This window comes from Microtus pennsylvanicus, chromosome 2 (assembly GCF_037038515.1).
Source record: "Microtus pennsylvanicus isolate mMicPen1 chromosome 2, mMicPen1.hap1, whole genome shotgun sequence".
Lineage (NCBI taxonomy): Eukaryota > Metazoa > Chordata > Mammalia > Rodentia > Cricetidae > Microtus > Microtus pennsylvanicus.
The window spans coordinates 74,788,402-74,810,087 of record NC_134580.1 but is presented as its reverse complement, the minus strand read 5'-3'; the positions used below and the strand labels follow the sequence as shown (position 1 = coordinate 74,810,087).

Sequence of the window (21,686 nt, the reverse complement as noted above, 5' to 3'; positions counted from 1 at the left end):
TGGGCAGAAAGAGGACTTCTGAGTAAATATTCTCTTCCTGTCACCAGCAAGTTTTCCTACCACATACAGGTCACATAACCTTCCTGGGTTTTATTTTCTGTCAAGATAAGTGTGTGAGACTGGGTAGAATGTTGATGCCCTAAATTCTACAACTTTTTGGGCTCTATTTTCCCAACAGGGAAGAGATCACTGCAAGTTGCTAATGGACAACAGCTTTTGATAAATGCCCCAGTTTCTGCATTATGATCAATTCTTAATTTCAAAGATGGGCTCATCAGTGGTACAATCTGAAGCTAGCCTGCAGGAATCTGTGTCGTGTCTGGAGAGAGGGGGCTGTACCATTAAGGGCAATAGTCAGAGCCTGGACATTTAATGAGGAGGGAAATTCACTGGCTTTCTAGAACATTTCTGGAGCCTAGAAGTCCCTAGGGCAGAAAATGAGAAATAGCTAAGTTACCCCTCTTTAAAAAGACAAATTCCTATTGCATAATTCGTGTTTACTGTATAAAAGTCTAAATTTTTCTATTTGCTTTATTCGTCCTTATTTACAAACCACTGTAAGAAATATACCATTTATACACACTGATTCCTCAGTGAATGCTCTAGGGAAATCTTAGCCACCGTAATATCTGAAATTCCCCAACTGAATTAGCAAGCCTTACACAGCCTCTATTGACAAATTCCATCATCTCTCTGCCACAGGGTATTGCTATTGTGGCTCCCTTGAAAAACTGGAGTTCACCCATTTTCAATTTCACCCAGCCTGAAATGGTATGAATATGTTGTGAATGTAGTAGTGGCAAGTCCATTAGTATTAATATTCAAAAGAACCACACTGTATAATAAAAACGAAAGCTCCAGACAATATCTGAAAAGCCTTTTAAGAATGGAATAAATGTTTCATTAATACTCTTACCAAGGAGACTCTTAGCAGTGTAAGGCAGACTCTGTTGATCACTGCTCTCCCTTCTTCCATTCTGGTTCAGGCAAAGGTGAGATAATTTATTAAGTTGAAGTACCACAATAATGCCTGGGTTTCCCAAGGTGACAGTTTGTTATTAAAAATACAAGGTTACATTTATTAGTGACTTTGCCAGATATTTCTACCTATTGCTCATTAATAGACCTGCAAATAGATGAGATTTGAATCCTTAAAATTCAGAAATGGAAAGGGGAAAGCTACTGGAGGCCCTGGAGGAAAGCCACATAAAAGTCATAATGAAGGAGAAAAAAATAATGAGCCAGTACCTCTGATATGGGAGCTCTGCTCATGCTGAATTGGACGTCAGAGGGAGCTTCATCATGGAATGTGCTGGCATTTCACCCCACACTCCTGCAAGTGCTGACAGGATGTTATTCAACAAAGTAAGCTGAATTTCTGGGGAACTACCTCTACATACTGGATATTTATTTTAACTCAAATTAATTTCCTACTTGATTATTTTCAAAGACCATCTCAGATTTGAACAAGTATGAAATAGCCATCCTTTCTCACCATGTGTGGTTTATAGAGACAGCGGTACGAGTTTGTCATCAAGCCTGGATGTTTTCCTATCTCTCAGCTTGGGTAAAATTTAGGCAGGACCCTGATTTCTGGTACCCTAAATTTTCTTTACTTAAAACCTTTATTTTAGGAATCTTTAATTAAAAATACTTCATCTTCTCTTCTGGCATGAAAAACTTTTCAAAAAGCTTCTCACCAATTTCACAATATTTTTAAGGGACCTGGGAGTCTTCTCTCTGAAATGTAACCAACCAAGATGAAAGCCCCATATTGCAAAGTTTCTGTGTGACAGTGGGAGCTGATCATCCCACAAGTGGCCTTCTATACAACATTCGGTCATCTATCTTCATGGTAGGAGATGGTTGCCTTAGGATACAGGCAAGAAACAAAACAAGCAAAGTAATCCTCAAAATATTTGTCATGAATTTTTCATGAGCTCACCCCAACCTTAGAAAATCTCTCTTCTTGTGTCTTTTGTGGAAGAAGTTTTGGATTTAATGGCAGCTTCTGTTTCTTACTAAAATAATCTTGAATAAAAATACCTGGCCTGCTTAGTGCAATACTTTTACTTTGATGTGTGCCTGTTGTAGACACTTGAAACTCTGAGATAAGTATGGGTGACAACGTCTATTCCTTCAAGTAACCACTGTGTTAATAATCAAGCCCAACCTTTCCCATACAAGGAATCCAACTAAAACTCACTGAACATTTCGGTCAGTTGTTTTTATTCCATTTGAGTCTACATAGACTAGGCCTAATTCTTTATACTTCCTTAAACAATCCGAAGAAAACTTCTATTTAGGTGAAACCTTCCTAGGACTTAGGTTGTATATAAAATTAAATTTCTAAAGAAGTGACTGAATATAAACTCTTTCTAGATCTGGAAGAGGCAGGTGAGTGGGTTTTGTGCTACATCAGGAAAATAAAAACCTATGACATGACAAGTTAAAATGTCACACACAGATCAGAAGTCACAAGAATAAATTACAGATACCTTCACCTTTTGATAATGTTTTCTTAACCTCATAAATAAAGGCATTCTTCATGAAGTTTCAATAGCCCAAGGGAAAGACAGAAAAATTCTTTGATGGTTTTGTCTCCTAAAAACCATCAAAAATACTATGAATTAATTTAAGGGCAGAGGGAAAAGGACAGCAGCTGACAAATCCTTCCTTAGACTGTGTTCAGATTGTGACGTGAGACCAGTTGTGTCCTGCTCTGAGTTACTCCATATTGTAGAAAACAGTGATTGTTTTCAGATTGTGCCTTGCCCTAAGAGAATCCTTTTACAATCACCTTTAAACTCCATTTGGAGGATGGGGGATGATTGGGTACTTACATGGATCCACAAATAGTACCATCTATCCAGTGCCACATTTGTAACAGAATTTATGAACAAAGCATCCCTAAGAACAGAAAGAGTACCAGCCTGTAAATTTATGGAATGTACTGGAACTATAGGGAAGCAGTAGACTAAGGGAGGGGTGTACATCTCTTCCTCTAACCTCATAAAATGGTGGACACCTAACATAGTGATGGCTACTACCACTATACAATCTGACTATGTGGTGCATGCACTAAGGACTGGCACGTAGAGACATGTTTACTGTTTCCTAGGCTTCATCTGGACGTAGAAGCTGTTGGTGACAGTATGGTCTGTGTGTCCTGTTTTCCCATCTGGACTTGCCTTTTATTAATTGGTCCATTCCTTTCTCCTGACTAGGCTCAACCCTTTCACCTCTACAGCTGAACTTAACTCTGTAGCTTCACTCTCAAACTTGTAACTTAACGGCTCTTACCGGAAAAAATAAAATAAAAAAAAAAACCCAAAACTTCTTCCCTGTAGTTTAGTTATCAGTGTTGAAACCCCTGTATCCCTATTGGCTTCACAAGGATAATTTCTCGAGCTTCTTCAAATTGTGTGGCTCTTTTACTCTTTTTAGCAGCTCCGTAATGTAATTGACATATGTAAAAGCATACATAGATATATTTACTGTGTAATGCATAAGTATGATTTGAGTGTGAATATTTGTGATTAAGATAGGATTAATGAACCAATGGTTTCTTAGGCTGAGGTTACTGTCCTGATTTCCTTTCTACTGCTGTAACGAAACACTGATCGAAAACAAAGAAGAGGGAAGTTTTATTTCATGTTACAACTCCCATTCCACAGTCTTTAATTAAGGGAAGTCTAGGCAGGAATTCAAGCAGATCAGGAAACTAGGGGTAGGAACTGGAGCAGAGATTATGAAGGATTGCTCTCCTTGGCTTTTTCAGCTTTCTTTCTTATGCTACTCAAGACCACCTTCCTGTAAGTAGCAGCACACACAGTGTGCTGATCCTTTCTACATTAAGCATTAATCAAAAATATCGCCCGAAAGAATTTCCTACACACACAATCTGATGGATATGTGCTCTCAATTAGAGTTCCCTCTGCCCAGGAGACTCTTCATTGTACTAAAGTGACACAGAAACCAGCCAGCAGAGCTACTAAGAGAAACAAAATTATCTGGCAAGTGCTCTTGTTGAAGCTGCCCTACCTTGTGAATTTATTGTTACTCAATAAATTCTGGCATTGTGCAAAACCAGAAATGTACCCACCTATGTGGCTGGTGTAGTGTGTTCATGACACTTGAAACTATAAACAGGTCCTCCCTCAGTTGTTACTTCTAACGTCCTCATTTTAGTTTCTACATAGTTCCTATCCTGTATGATCTCTGAGGGGTCACCACCAGTTACTCAATGAATTAGCCAGTCTTAGATTAAATATGTTTTCCATCCATAAAATAATATCAGCAATAATAAGTGTTTTAGTAGTAGACTCAGAAGGACACACATGGATGAAGTAACAGAAATCACAAGATAAGTTCCTTTTCTTTTGAATAAAATTCTGTGTATCTAAAATCTATCCTTTTCCCTCCTATATCCCATTAGAGATAATCATTAGATCACTAACTTTTGATTCTAAATTTGGTATCACTTTAACTAAATGGTTCCTATGGAATATGCCTTGAAAATAACTTTACTATACTATATAAAGATTGTAACTTCTGCTTTCCCTATAAGGGCAAAAATATTTATCTTATTAAGCCATAATTCCCAGAATTATGACTGGCTATTATTATCTTAATAAATCATAGTATATTTCAATAAATATGTCCAAACATATAAAACAACAATTAATTAAGAAATTAACCCAACTGTCATATAAAACCAATGATGAAATTGATGTTTATTGTCACTTTCTGGGAGTATGTCTTAATATGTGCTTATGAACATATTAGCTTCTCGAGATGAAGTCTTCCCTGTTTTAAAACTATGGAAGATCCATATTGATCATTCAGCAGTATAAGCTTATGTCTTTACTAACTAAAAATGTTGTTTACATGAGTAGTTGAACTCAACTGTCAATTTGTGTGTGTGTGTGTGTGTGTGTGTGTGGAGAGAGAGAGAGAGAGAGAGAGAGAGAGAGAGCCATTTAAACATTTATTAGCACATTACCATCCATAAGGATTTCAGAAAAGGTATTGTGAATCCTTATGCCTGCAATCTGCCCATGAGATGCAAAGGCAAAAAAGCTAAAGCTGCATTCTGAATTCCTAGGGAGCCCACAACCAGTAATGATCTTGTGGTTAAATAAATACGTATACCTATTTATAAACATATAATAGTCTAGGGCTTATAGTTTGCAGAAGACATTTGTTTTAAGCCAGCTTGTGCCCATGTCCTTTAGAAAATGAAGAAAGTCTAAATGATTTCAATTTAAAGAAGACACAGGAATATGAGGGTTTTTTTTTTTTTTGGAAAATGCTTTAAAATACAGGAAGCATAGAGCATGTGAAATAATTAGACCATGTAAACATATATTTAATGATAACTTGTAATGAAGACTAAAAGTGTCCCCTCAAATAATGATTTTGGAAAGATTACATAATTAAAAACAATTTATGCATTTTCTATTTACTTCATGCTCTCCGCATTAGCCTTATCTTTAATGGGTATGTTTTCATCAGAAACAAAATATTTTCAAACCGACTGTCTGCAAGGTCCTTTGCTAGGTACCAGAGTTTCAAGAACAAATAAGCTTTGCATTTGACAACTAAGGAACTTCTATTCTAGTGGGAAATAAAAGTGGAAGCATAAAATCCTAACAATACACAGTGATGCCTGGGATGACAGAAGAACAGAGCCGGAACGTGGACAGAAGTAATTAACTCTGAGAAAAAGCTAGGGAAATCTTTATGAAAGAAATGCCATAAAGGAATAATATCACTTTGTCAGGCAGAGGAGGAGAGGCTTGCTAAACAGAAACATATATATGCAGTTATGTAACACATAGACACACACACAAACCATAGACTCTATTGGGAAGATATATTAAGAATTTGAGAATACAATGGGAAATCTTAACATTTCTATAAGTCCTGAAGGAAGACAAGTATACTTAACAGTTCAGCTACAGTTACAAAGGCTGATTTTTTTATAAAAAATATTCCATTACAAAGAAGAAAACGCACTTACAGGCAAATGAAGTTTCCTGGAATACAAGGCATGAAGTTGAGGACTCTTAAACTTTCTGAGCTGACCCAGAGTCTTCAGAGAGTAAATACTTGAACCTCAGGGAACATTTCCTATTCCTGTTTTGTTTTGTAGACCTAATGAACTAAGCTGTGCAGAAACTGTCAGTCATTCCACAACAGGAGAACTGGAGAAGAGGAAAATCAACAGTCAAATTAAAATCAGTAGTCTTTGCCTTCTGCTGGGCTTGGCAATTGCAGTGTGCTAGCTCACTGTGAGGAGTGTTGAAGTCATTCCCTCTCACCATAAACTTGGCTCTGATGCCTACAAATCTCATCTCCCATCCATCACTTGACCTTGCTGACCCTCTGGAGCTCTGAAAGACAAGCCTCTTTAAGCACAATCTCCCATGAGGAAATTTGCATGGTGGGATGTTTCTCTACAGAAACGCCTACCACATCAACGTGCTTAAATATGAGTCCATGCCACCCAGCACGTTCCTGCATCTAACTGTGCTTTATTTACCTCTGTCTGAATTATGCTGCAGATTTATCACCTCTGCTGTCCCTTCCAATACATAAGCCCGAAATCTATTTTCATGTCACTCTACTCACTCTTATTATGAACACCTGAATTAGTGTCTTGTATACATAAGATAAACAGTATAATATTTAGTAGCTGAAAGAGAGTAAACTGATTTGGGTCTGTAATTTTATGATTTTTTTTAAGTCCTCATCATTAATTACATGCTGATTTTAAAGGATATGGAAAAGTATTTCACAGGAAACAGTCATAACAATTCAATATTAAGAAAGAAAACAAAATAAATAAATAAACAAAGTAACCATTTATAAATTAACATTTTAAACTCATTGTTTATTTAAATGAACATTTTCCCTTCCTTGATTGAAAATTTAGTTTTAGTTTAGGGAACAGAATATGCCTCAAGTAAACTGGTAACATTTTAAGAATCTCTTTCACCTAGGTAATGTCATTTGATTAAGGATAAGGTATGTCATAAGGATAAGGTATGTCATAAGGTCCTGCAGAGATGCAGCAATCATACACTAGCAGATAAGTGAGTGTAAATTAGAGGTGCTGACATAAAGCTCTTTTTACAGCCTTTACTGCTGCTTCCTGGAATGTGTACAAGACAGGCAGAGTTTCAGCAGTCACGAAACTGAATGCTTTATGCTAGAATGTTAAAACAAGAACTCTGTACCCTCAGTCCTTCTAGAAAGCCATCCTGACAATTACGTATGATTTCTGGGTTTTTCTGTGGAACAGTGCGGCAATGCCACTGTGGTGGTTTGAATGAGAATGGCGTCCATAGCCTCACATATTTGAGTGTTTGTCCCTATTTGGTAAAACGGATTGTAAAGGATTGAGAGAAGTGGCCTTGTTGGAGCTGGTCTATCACTTAAAGCATGCTGTAAAATTTTCAAAAGCCCACTACAGACGACAGCACCCCACGCTTTCCTTTCCCAGTTTTCCTATATCTTCCTCTCTCCCTCTCTCTGCCTCCGGATTGTAAAACCAAATGTAAGCTCTCAGGTGCTGCTTCAGTGCCTCTCCTGCCTGCTTCCACCCCCTGCCCCCATATAATGACCATGGATTTTCCCTCTGAAACTATAGGGCCTAAGAAACTCTTTTATAAGGTTTTTTGTAAAGATGACTTATCACATCAAAAGAAAGTAACTAAGACAGCTACTGATATTATATTTTAGTTTTTGAAATAAAATTAAATTTCATATTTCACATGAATATCTTACAATACGCTGGCAGTCAAGTTTATTTGCCAGTTGTTTGTTTTCTAGACTGGGGCATAAAGGTGAAAGTCCTGATTACTGACTGGACTTGGAAATGATTCTGCAATAAAAAAGTGCTATTGTAGCAACCGTTTTTGTCATTGCCGTTGATAGATGCACCACCTGTTTAGATAAGGACATCTGCTAATTTTCATGATTTCACTAAGTCTTACATAAATATTAATTAAGCACAATAGCTCTGAAAACAAACTAAATGGCTGTTGTTGTGGAGTTAGCAGCAAAGCACTCTGAGTAATTACATGCTACTGTCAAACTTTGCATGGTTTATAAACACACAGAACTTTTAAGGACCCAGGCAGAATAAACACAAGAACACAGGAAGATAAATGAATTACAGAAAACAACGTGTGTGTTTATATGTCTATGTGTTTGTGTGTGTGTTTTTCAAAGTTATCACAAAAATAACTAACGACTTGGGGATTATAACTGAACTGGAATATATCTCTCAGTCTATAGAAATGAGAGACTTTATATTTACTACAAGGAAAATGTAAAATATAGGTAGCCTATTTCCTAGCTATAATCCCTTGGAATGACATGCATTATAAAACTCCTTACCCATCTAGTAAGAGCTATGCTAAGGGTGGATCTTAACAATATGTTCATTTTTCAGATGAAGAAACTAAAGTGCAGAAATGCTAAGTAAATTGTTCAAGCTCCTAAGGTCAGTAAACACTAGAGTCTGGATTGGAAACCAAGCGAGGAAGTTTCAGACTTCGTTTTGCTGAGACATTCATCATGGTTTGCGACACTACAAAATGGCTGTGAAGAAAAAATAATGTGGGGAGCAGCCAGTGAGAAGTTTTCCCCAAATAGAAGTGATTCTCAAGAAAGAAAACTAGAAATGTAACTAAGGGTAGAATCGATAGGATTGAAATATAGGGATAGAGGCTTAGTCTCTAGGGAACTGCATTATCTTATACTAACCCTACTGACCAAACTTGAGCGGATGACAATGCTCATGCCCTAAATATAGCATAGAACAACTGTTCTCCAGCATCTTATTAAATAGTAACAAACCACCACATAGAAGAGCTTAGCAAAAAGCTTTCTATAACAACAGTGCCTCAAAACAATATCTGCATTCTTATAATTACAGGTTATTAGAAATTATATCTCTTCGTAGTATTTCTCCCCTAACGTTTGCTCTTTTTTGAGTGATTTCAAAAGGATTTGAGCTAATTCAAGGGAACTAGAAATTGCTAGAAACAGGAGTCATCGACTGTGATGATGACACATGATTGGGAACTTCTGGTGTAGACTACAGAATACAGACGGAGTCAAAGGCTAAGAATCTTCCCTCTGCTGTGTAGTACCTGAATAATTGTATGTATATTTCCTCCAGTTATGGTAGTTTCCCTTTCCTAGTAAGCAAAGGAAAGGGACAGTATGTGCACACAATGATTGTGAAGGTCTGCTTACTTTCATCGAACCATGGTGGTAAATAATCAGAAACCATGTCAAGTCAAAGAGATATATTAATATTTTTCATGTTGAGATACCACAAAGTCAATAATGCAGTTATTAGTAGTTTTTCTTCCTTCTGTGTGATTCCTATTTTGATTTTACATCAGTTATTTTCCACATTCTATCTTAAATTGCATGCTTCATAGTCCTTTGAAAACTGGAGATAAAGACTTCAGATAGCATTTAACAACTTATTCAACCAAATAAAGTCTGAAAATCATAGGAAAAATTTAATCCTACAGCTAGTAAACAAGAAAAATGGAAATATATTTAAATTCAGACCTCTTTTGTCTCAAACTATACGTTGCATTGTTTCCATACGGAATTTATGTCAAAGATGTAAAGCCCAACATGACTGTCTGAGAAAAAGCCTTATGAATGTCCCCAAGGTAAGTTTAGACACTCAGGAGAGTTGAGCCTTATAAGAAGAGGCATGTGAGACCTTGATTTCTTTGTGATGGTACTGTGAGAAGAAGCCAGAAAGATGCCTTCCTAAAATCAGCCCAATAGACACATCGTGATCTAAGATTTTTCTTTTGCAGCATTTCGAGATTACAATTTTCTGTTACTTAAGTATTTCAGTCTGCACAAATTTATTCCAGCTTTTTTACTTTTTTTTTCTGAATTGTGCCTAGCCAGTGACTCAGATACACTAGAAAAAAAAAAAAAAGGACACGTAGTGGATAAGTTAGAGGGCTCGTAGTCCATATCTGAATTGTTGTGGGCATTCCACAGAGATTTCCTATACAAACTCTACAGTAGGATATCCTCATGACCCTGAGTTATACCTGCATAATTAACATTGACCCATAATATTGGTGTGAAACTCACTGGCAAATGCTTAAGTTATTTCCCTCTAACACGATTGTATTTAGTGCTAATGATGTTCCCTCTGCTACTCATTTTGTGGAAACTACTAGCAGCAGCCCAGTTTTGAGAATAATTAAACAATCTCATTCACAATCAATTCTTAATTAAAATTCTTTATTTCATGGCATAAGTATTGCCTGTGCTTTCCAGATGAAAAGAGAGGACTTCAGGTAGAGCTAATAAGTGTTCACCTCGCCACAGTGGGATCTCTGTGCACTTATCAGACAACTTTACACTACAGCCTCTAAACTTGCTAGGATATCCATTTCACTAAACCAAGCCTTTCTACACCCACAATCTTAGCAGTTATAAAATACATTTCCCAGAAACCTTCTAAACGGCAGATGGAAAGGATTATTTCCAGTGAGTGAAATGACCTCACAAAACATGCCTAATGAAACTAAATTCAAGCGGTGGGGGTGCCACCAATTAGCTGCAATGACTAGCTCTTGGAGCTAAGACAGTCAAACAACTTCAGAAAAATTCGTTAGATTGATTAGTCCAATTAACTCAGATCTGACACATAAAACCAACCAGGAAACCCCTGCTGGGTCCAAGAAATAAATAAAAGGCTTGCCCCTGGCCGTGACTGCATAAACATGAAGGAGCCCATGGAAGTTTTCCCCTGGAGTAAGAACACAAAGACAGGCTGGGAAAGGACCAGTGTCAGGACTGGTTGGAGAGGGAAACAAAGAAGAGAATTAAAGACTGCTAGGAAGGCAAAAAGCTTAAAGAGAGCTCAGAGAAATAGGGGCTCTTTGGCAGGCCTAGAGGCCAAAGAGCTGGGAAAGAAATTTGCAGGGTATTCAAGGAAACCAAGAAAGAAAAGATCTGAGTTGAGAAACATGGCTTTCTTTGTTCAAAACTGGTAATGAGATTACTCTTTTCTTTTTTGTTTCTGAGAACACATGGAGCAAGTGAGGAAAAATGAGAAGGGAAATTCTCCATGTAAAAAGATTACTATTCAAGCAAGGTTCTTTGTATGTACCATTGAGGGGTGCCCTTCTCGTGATCCAGAGCTTTGGGTAAAATGCCATGTATGAGTCTAAAACAGATGCAGTTCTTGTCTCCTATCTTTTCTTCTTGCATTTATTTCATACTTATGTGTGTGTTTACTTGCTTAATTACTTCATTAAATTCTTGACTGATAAGAGACAGAACCCAGACCTCATGAACACTCTGAGAGTGATACATCACTAAGCACATCCCAGCCTTATTTTACTCTATTTGAATGCCTTACTGCTAAAACTATAGATTTGTACCATGTCTTGAACCCAGAATCTATGTTAACACTGTCATATGCTGTGGATACTTTTGTAATCCAGGCTGATTTCTTTTGTTTGTAATTGGGAATGGAAAATAGTACCTGGTTGTGCGTATGGCAGTGCTTGATCTCCTCATCATTCAAATGGATCTTTGTTTGTCATCTCGCTAGCTAGGCAAAAAGACTCAGGTGTCACCTAAATATCAATGTCTTTTACTGTCTTCCTAATTTTTCCCCTCCTGTGATTCTGGCTTTGACCTCAAAGCTGGCTCAAGGTGGCACCATCTAAAACTTTAATTTTCTTTTTTCTTTTCTTTCTTTCTTTCTTTCTTTCTTTCTTTCTTTCTTTCTTTCTTTCTTTTTTTTTACAGGAGAGTTTCTTATATGAGACAGGTAGGGTTTTCATGGAACCAAATGAATCATTTTAGCAGAGCAGACTAAGTCTTTTCTAAAATGACATGATGAAGGACAAAAGAACAGGGCAGAAAGTACAGAGCACTTCAAGAGAAAGATGCAAGAGATTTCCAGAAACAGGAAAAGCAGGCAGAAAAAAATTAATTTCCCTAGTTACTAAACAAAATGTGAAAATAAAAACAAATGTCATCATCAACATGCTAGTCAATATTTGACAGCTTGCAGTGAGGGATAGAGTTCACAGACAAGTCACAAGAGCAGTGAGAAGACACACCAACCCGCAGTGAATAGCAGCCCACGATATGCCAAGGCCAATCTCTGTGGAGACATTGATTGTGGGCAGACAGCCACAACCAGAGAAAATGTGAGGAAGTCCAGGATCTTCTTCAGTTCTTGGGAAGGAAGTCATTAGAATGTTAATCAATTTTCCTATGAGTTCATTAATAATTGTATCTGGTTGCATATAATCTGAAATTATAAGAAGATGAAAACTAAAGAGTATGTGGTTAGAAAGACAAAAGAAGCATAAAGCTTTAAAAAAAATCTTGAAGAAGTTAAAAGAATTAATAAAAAAAATTTATCATACATGGACTTGTGAAGAAAGTTGGATAAAATGATTAACAATAGCCAAAATGCAATAAGTGCCTACTATGTTCTAGACATTTTCCTGTATATTTTATAGATTCTTCCAAGTAATACAAAGGTAGTGCAATAAGTTCCATTGGGGATTTTAGACAAAATAATGAATAACTCAATTTTAGGGACCAAAAACTAAAAGTCAGAATGATTAGGAATCTCTACGTCAAGATGTTAAATAAAAATTAACAAATGGCAAAACCAAGGTAAAACTATTATATTCTAGATATTAATGAATAATAATTTAAAGAGGGTGTATAATAGAAGAAATATATGTGTCTATGTGCGCATACACATGTATGTTGGTATGTGTTTAGAGTACAGAGGTCAACCTCACCTATCATTTTTTGGTAGTTTCTCATATTGTTTAATGATAAACATTAACCACCATATCACCCTGTAGATCAGGAGGGACTGCCAAATGCCTCCAGGTGTCATCCTCTTTCTGCCTTCTCAGTGAAGGAATTACATATTCGCACCAACATGCGTGGTTCTTTTTTACACAGATGCTGGGGATCAAATTTGGGTCCTAGTACTTGTAAATCATGTACTTTACCCATTGAGATAGATCGGAGCTGAAGGAAATACAGATTTTATAGTTCAAAAGGCTATAAATTGAATCTTGGTAGCATTACAAAGTATGTGTATCTGTGAAAGCAAATGTGTGCAGTTTGTCCATCTTTATCTTGAAAATAAATACATTGCTAGGTACCTCGTGGGTAAAATTAAATGGGGCAATGTAGGCATAGCACATATTGTATATGTGTAAAGGAATAACGTTAACATTCAGTTTTTCCTGCTTTTTTTTCACTCAAGAACTTATTGACTGCTACTCAACAAATGACAAGCAATAGCGCACATTTTAGAGACTCTTATATAGAGACCTTCAAATGACATTAGAATCTTCTTGTTTCTTTCCTTGCCTCTCTATATAGGGCATATTCACCAGTGCCCTGATAATCTAGCATAAGAAAGAGAGAGAGAGAGAGAGAGAGAGAGAGAGAGAGAGAGAGAGAGAGAGAGAGGAAGAGAGAGAAGAAGAAGAGGAGGAGGAGGAGAAAGAGGAAGAAGAAGAAGGAGAAGAAGAGGAAGAAGAAGAAGAACAAGAAGAAGAAGAAGAAGAAGAAGAAGAAGAAGAAGAAGAAGAAGAAGAAGAAGAAGAAGAAGAAAGAGGGAGAAAGAAATCACATTAAGAGGTATCAATTCTACAATAAAGAAAAAAAAACTAATTTAATTAAAGGAAATTATAGCATTTTCTTAATTAAAAATGAACTTTGAAAGAAGGGTATTATAACTATTTTTACAAAGATATCTGTTTCTTTCTACAAATGAAGGCACTGATAGAGCTAAAATCTACAGTAATAGACTATTATATGTAAATGAAATATATATATATATATATATATATATATATACACATTGAGAAGTTTTAACGTGTAACAATATTATTTCAGTGAGATACAATTCAAGATAATTCTGAATATTTAAATTTTCATTAACATCCTATTCAGTCTTATACACCTCATATTTTTTTTATTGAAAATATTTTGTTTCCTGACTCCTTTACTCTATGACCTATAATGGTCATTGTAGTAATATGAGCAGCACGGGGCTGCGTCCCCTACAGCCCAGCCGCCTGCCCGGCTAGCTTATGCCCCGAAATAATTACACAGACACTGTATTCTTTTAATCACTGCTTGGCCCTTAGCTCTAGCCCTTACTGGCTAATTCTGATATCCCAATCAACCCATCTCTAACAATCTGTGAGCACTGGTCTTACCGGGAAGATTCTAGTTCAGAGCTTCATCGTGTGTGTCTGCCCAGGAGTGGGGAGCATGGCGTCTCTCCTGAGGCGTCTGCTCCCGAGAGGAGAGCTGTCGGGTCTGACCTCACTTCCTCTTCCTCTCAGCGTTTTGTTCTGTTTATTCCTCCCACCTATCTTCTAACCAATGAAATGGGCCAAGGCAGTTCCTTTATTAGCCAATGACCTTCCTCCATCAGGTCATTAGTTTTACAGAATTGTTAGCCCATGAAAATTGGCTTATTTTCTTCTATCACATCTTTCCATTACATTTCAGTTTTAGAGATGAGCTCACTCTCAAGAGAGGCAAAGAACAACTTTGCTATGATGAGGATGGATCTACAGCAGAATGGGGTCACAGACATTAACAATGGGGTAAGAAAAGAAATTATACAGGCTGCTCCTTAACGAATTGAAGAACAGCTGAATATAAACTTGGTTAAACTTAACTCAAAATACAGTCTTATAAAACACTCCAGCAAAATTATACATCTGTAATGGCTTGGGGGAGCTAGGAGGCTCTAATGAACTGTTAATAAAACTTAACATTGAGAATGAATATATTATATTTTAAACTTTAGGGTAAACTCCCCACCATGGACTTGACCTCTTGTCTCTTATCCATACACAGTTACATCCATACTTGACTCCATTCCAGTTTTCTTCAACGTCACTGTCTTTGTTTGATAATCTGCTTATAACTATAACTATTCCTCTATATCGACTTTTTTTCTGCACAAGGATGTCTGCATTCTTTTTGAGTGAGATTGAATAGGCAGGGTCTTGAAAGGCATGTCTCTCACCTCTGATCCTCCTCCCCTAAACTCATAAGCATTAACACTTGAGGCATGTGTTCCAAGGATATCTACACTCTTCTAACTATATGGTTCACTCTCCAACAGGGCAACTATTGGCCTCAAGTGGCAATTTAAATTAATTAAAATTATACAGAATTTGAAATTTAGGTATTAGTTATACTTGGGTTAAATCTAGTGTGTTATAGCTGTCTATAGCCAGTGGCTTATATAGCAGAGCTGAAAGAAGTTTCTGTCGCCATGACTTCTATGGGACATGACTACTCTTGGCTTGTATGTTGTGTGTATTTGCTAGTTTTATATATTTATTTGCGGGGTAATTGGGGGGTTGGTTTGTTTATTTGTTGTGTTTCAGATACTATCCATGTCTATCCCACATTGTAAGATCTCCAATAGTCAGGGATTTTGTCTCTTTTTCTTTCTTTCTTTCTTTCTTTCTTTCTTTCTTTCTTTCTTTCTTTCTCTCTCTCTCTCTTTCTTTCTTTCTAGTACTCACTGCAAGCCTTGCCCGCACATATGTATTATATATTCTATAAATGTCCTTAAATGAGAAAATATATTAGCAAAGAATCATTTATTACTGCTGTAAACACACACACACTCATACACAGTACTACTACTACTACACACACACTACTACCATACACACATACATACATAGGTTCTACTACTACTACTACTACTACTACTACTACTACACACACACTACTGATGTGGGACAGTCTTCTGTTTTGTGTTGATTTCATTGGTTAATAAAGAAACTGCTTTGGCACTTTAATAGGACAGAAAATTAGGTAGGTGGAGTAGCCAGAACAGAATGCTGGGAGAAAGAAGCCGAGTCAGGCAGTCACCATGATTCTCCCACCTGACACAGAGACAGGTTAAGATCTTTCCTGGTAAGCCACACCTCGTGGTGCTACACAGATTATTAAATATGGGTTAAAGCAAGATGTGAGAATTAGCCAATAATAGGCTGGAACTAATGGGCTAGGCAGTGTTTAAAAGAATACAATGTGCGTGTTGTTATTTCGGGCATAAGCTAGCCAGGCGGCCAGGTGGCAGGAATGCAGCCCGCCGCTCCTACTACACACTACTTCTCAAGTCTGGGAATTTCAAAATGCCAAATCACTGCAGCAGTTTATTTGTTACTTGTAATTGGCCAAATACTTTGGTACAGGAAAAATTTTAAGACTGTGTTTTCCTGTAATGTTTGTTCCTCCTAGCTTATGTGAGAGGAACAGAGATGTGTCAAGATTTATGTCAGAAAACACTGTCAACTCTGACACGTGCCAGAAACATTTAATCATCACAAAGATTTCTGAACTGAACAGGTTTTCTAAACCCAGACTATTGTAAATAAGTATAGCTGGCTATCTCATCCCAGACAGTTGTAGATTCATATAGATGGCTGGTAGATACAGTCTTGTTATTTCAAGATTGTTTTTATTCCTAATTGTTTTATTTGTATTATGGGACTGAATGTGAGTGATTACAATCTTCCTAGGTAATTTTGCAAGGAGCACAAAGTGCGCCAGTGATATGAATAACTAATTGCCAGTACTGCGCAAGGTCATTTGACATGGATTAAAGATTGACATCACCAGCTTTCAAGAAAAATCTTAACCTAAAATTTCTTGTGTATTTTTTTTATAAAAATCTAATGCATTTTTAATGTTTGAATCTTGAGAGTTTGTTTAACCATGTTTTTTTTCTTACTATAAACAGAACAGAACTTAAAACATCCAAAAGTTTAAATACACACACAATCAAAAGATAACGTTTGTGAAAATAATCGAAATATGATCCCTGCTAACTGCATTAGATTTTAGAGCACTTTTCAATTTATTGCTACTCTTACGAGAACAGAAACATTTTTATGAACATAAGGATAGGGTTTTATACATATTGGACCACAACACAGAATGAATAATGATCAAGATGAGATACTCTCAGTCTCAAGATAAGAACCTCTTTATGTCCTACAAATGTGTAGATTTGATTCTAATTATATGTTGAAATACATACTTTTCTATTATATAGATCTTGTATATGTCTGATTGCATTTTTTTTTTCAAAACAGGGTTTTTCTGTGTAGCTTTGGCTGTCTTGGATCTCGTCAAACTTGGAATTTTGTTTCTTGTGCTGGTGATTAATCCCAAGCTAGCATCCAACTCTTACCCTCTGCCCAAGTTTTCCTTTTTTTTCTTATTATTTTTTTAAAGAAAACAAACTATCCTTTTTCATTACACACATCAATCCAAGTTCCCACTCTCCTCTCCTCCCATTCCCTCCATTTACTTAACCCCACCCGACCCCACCCTCCCATCTACTCCTCAGAGAGGGTAAGGCACATTGCTTTGGGGAAGGTCCAAGGCCCTCACTACTCTATCTATTCTGAACAAGGTATCCATCCAAAGAGAATAAGTTCCCAAACAGTCAGTACAAGCAGTAGGGATAAATCCTGGTGCCTCTGCTAGTGGCCCCTCAGTCTGCCCCAGCCATTCAACTGTTACCCCAATTCAGTCAGAATAATTTGGTCTCATACTTGTTCCTTCCCAGTCCAGCTGGAGTTGGCGAGCTCCCATTAGCTCAGGTAAACTGTTACAGTGGATGTCCCAATTATGGTCTTGACCTCTTTGCTCATAACCTCACTCCTCCCACTCTTCAACTGGACTTTGGGAGCTCAGTCCAGTGAGTGCTCCACTGCGGGTCTCTGCCTCTGTTTCCACCAATTGCTAAATGAAGGTTCTATGGTGATATTTAAGATAGTCATCAGTCTGACTACAGCTGCCCAGCTTTTCTAAGTTTTGGATCCCCTGCCTGTGCTAGCACACCGAATTGATTTGTATACCTTTCTTTTTCTTTGTTTTTGTTTGTTTGTTTGTTTGTTTTTGAGTCAGAATTTCTCTGTATAGCGTTTGGAGCCTGTCCTGAATGAATTCACTCTGTAGACCAGCCTGACCTCGAACTCACAGAGAAATCTGACTGCCTCTGACTCCTGAGTGCCAGGATTGAAGGTGCCACCACTGCCCAACCCAACAGACAAATTTTAATGATGGAGGGAATCAAAACTAATTCATCTTAAAGAACAGTATGTTAGATTGCTTTCAGTTTTGAATTGTAACCTTTGCATGCCATGCTCATTGTTACTTATGTAGCAATTCACATTAATGATTAAAGGTGTCATTAAGAGAAAACTGTAGTGCTAAGAGCACCAGTTACTCTTCCATTCCGACACTACTTTCAGTCCAGTCGGTTTACAAGTATTTATTTACCTAGGCATGATGCTAGCTTCTTGCATGTTTAAGTTTGACTAGAACCTTCTATGTTCCAGAGATTCTGTAATACAATATCTAACTTATTTATTTGTCATAACTGATACCACAAGAGAAAATGATTCACAAGCAGTGACTCAGAATTCAGTGTCTAGACTTGAGCAACCCTAATGACAGGATTTCATCAACTCACTTGAAGGGCTTGATCTTGATAGTCCACATTGTTCTACATTAAATACAATGCAGGGCAATTGAATATGCCTTGACAAATATGTGCCTATTAAATTATTGTTGTTATACTAGTGTTAAAGTTTTAGTAACATGTACTAGTGGCTGTCAAAATTTGCTTTATGTCATATTCACATTTCCATAACACTGAACCCTCAACACAAACTTAATGACTACAGCATAATCCATACATGGATGGACAAAGCCTATTTTTCACCTCTCTTTTCTACAGTCACTTTCATTGCTTTAGGAAATAGTTTTCACCAGAATAAAAATGGAATTTCAGAGAAACAAAATGTCTGCACAGTCAATAAGAAGTTATCCATGTACTCATGTTGAAACCTGTAATAGGAACTTCAAGTAGAACAATAGGCATTCACAATGTAGGAGGGTGGGTCTGAATGAAGATACTGGGTAATTGATGTGCAGGCTGAAAACACACAGGACTTCACTTAGTGGAACAGACCAAGATCTAATTTTAAAAGATAATAGTAGAATTTTAGTAGTAATAAATAATGTAAGCAGACAGGGAGAGCTATGAAGAAAGATCACTGTCGAGGCAGAGGAGACACCAAACAAGCACTTTAATGTAGCTAAGCTTAAGCTGAGATTCAGGAACTGTCAGTCCTCACTAGTACGGTTGGAACAAAGATACTTAGTTGTAGCAAAAGATAAGAAATACAGAAGAAAATATAAGAAATATTACAATGGATTGGAAATGTGAGCCATGTAGGTCTAGTAGACCCTGAATGGCATGATTACCAATCCATCCTATAATATGCTTGCATTGAAGAAATCATGATAGTTTTATTGATTCCAGGGAACAGTGGTTCATATGTTAAAAGCACCATCACATTTTTGTTATTAGAAAAGTTAAAGAATCTTAACTAGTTGGGTCTCTAAAAGAGAAGAAAACAACAATTATAGAGAAGAAAATAAATCTTAAAAGCTAGGTAAAAAAAACATAATATAAATCTGTATGGGAAAAGATCATGAAGGCTATAACAAAAGCCTCAAGTGAGTTGGATGGTCCCATCCCACACCATAACCATATTTTCCATTGCTTAATAAAGAATTTCTGGGGTACTGACTGGATAGGACACATTATATAACCTAAAACTTCTCTTTGGGGTTCTGTGAAGTGTTTCTCCACTTGCTTTTTAGAATTGCATAAGAAGGGGTGGCCAACCTGAGCTCAGAATTTTTGCAGATCATGGAGTATCTGAAACCTGAGCTCAGAATTCTTGCAGATCGTGGAGTGGCTGAAAGGTGCCTTTGCCACTGTGCACTGGACAATTCTTAGAGTGCATGCTAATTCCACATAGAACCCAGGGGGAATACAGGTATATTTGCAGGGCAAAATATGCCAACCACAATTCCATCTGCATTGCCTTCTGGGAAATTAATTCTTTTCCTCCTTCCTATCACCTTCCATTCACGTACACTTTTGCTGAACTAATTATTTTTAAATAACTACATGCTTCTCATCCTATTGTAAGGAATCTTCAGTTTCTATATTACATTCTCTAGCAGTTTAACTTCCACCAGCAAATTAATTTTTATAATGCTATTCATTTTAAAGTGTTTTACTTATATGAAAATTATTGTTTAAATACATTAGGATATGCACTTTATAGAAATTAAAAGTATCTCTGAATGATATGTGTGTCTGTCTATGCATGTAATTTTTACAGTGATATTATTTTGAAGTTAGAGATGTTTTATTTAATTTAGCTGTATAGTTCTCAAGTAATTGAGCTCTAATATTTCCCAGGGGAGGACATAAAAATAAAATGGCTTTTTATTCAATGTAGAAAATCAAATAGTTAGTTGTTTCTACATGTACTAAAATACTTATTATATAAGGCAATGAAGCATTTATATATTTATGCATACAGAAACTATGTATATTTTGTATAGTTGGATAAAAGACCATATATATTTTAAATATATTCATGCAAAACATACTATATATTGATTTATAGAGCTAAACAGAGTGAAAGAGAACTGAGTGCTAAATATCCATATTGAAACACTTTAGTGTGTGTTTGTATGTATGCATAATATATATATTGAGAATCATATATATATTATATATGTATATAAGTTATCCAGTTATAGTTAGTGTTCATATTTTTTTCCTATTCCATAAATCTTTCTGGCACAAAAAGGACTTTATCTTGAATCTAGGTATGTCCACAAATTCAGTCCTTTTATCATTTACCTTATTTTTTCTGCTTATATACTTTCATAATTTTGAATTTTCATACTAAAAGCAATTTAACAAATGCTGTTTAGTACAAAAACAGTGTAAGTCACTCCCAAACTGCTCTTTTGATTGAGGCAAATCATATTTTTAATCCCAAGTCTTTCCATTGTCTATGTGTGTGTGAGAAAACCATCTATAACTTCCTGAAAGCTTATATTAATTGATTCCTTTACAAAGGAAATGCTAGCATTCTAACCATTGTAGATAGGACCACCTGCCAACACACACTCACCAGGACAACCCTGGACAAATGATAGCCCATCAGGGGTCCTAAACCTCAGAAATCCCTCATCCCAACCTTTACTACCATAAAAATCCAATTCTAACTGAACTCAGGGCTCTCTGTTTATTCCAGTTTATTCTCGCAGGTTGGACCTGCAAGAGACCAAGTTTTCAAACTTGCATAAAATAAAGGCTCTTTGCTTTTACATAAGGGACTTGGTTTCCTTGTTGGCTTTTTAGGGGACTTCGCAGATTTGGGCATAACATATTTGATCTCTGACTTTTAGCATTACATCCTTTGGAAAATATTCTAAGAAACTTCTCTACCCCCAAACTCAGCTACTTGAACCTAACAAGGTCATTATTGCTATAGCACTTAGAATTGTTACTGTTATTCAGTAACATGATTGTCTCTCCTAAACTCCTTTTTTTTTATATTTATTTATTATGTTTTTTTAAATTTATTTATTTATTAAGGATTTCTGCCTCATCCCCGCAACCGCCTCCCATTTCCCTCCCCCTCCCCCGATCAAGTCACCCTCCCTCATCTGCTCGAAGAGCAATCAGGGTTCCC

General features: G+C 36.6%; 1 protein-coding gene across 8 annotated transcripts in view; it reads right to left on the bottom strand.

The window, feature by feature from the left end:
* The window catches only part of Lrrc4c (leucine rich repeat containing 4C), a 1,351,357-nt gene that overhangs the window by 77,950 nt on the left and 1,251,721 nt on the right, over nucleotides 1-21,686 (bottom strand). The gene's annotated exons all lie outside the window — the stretch shown is intronic.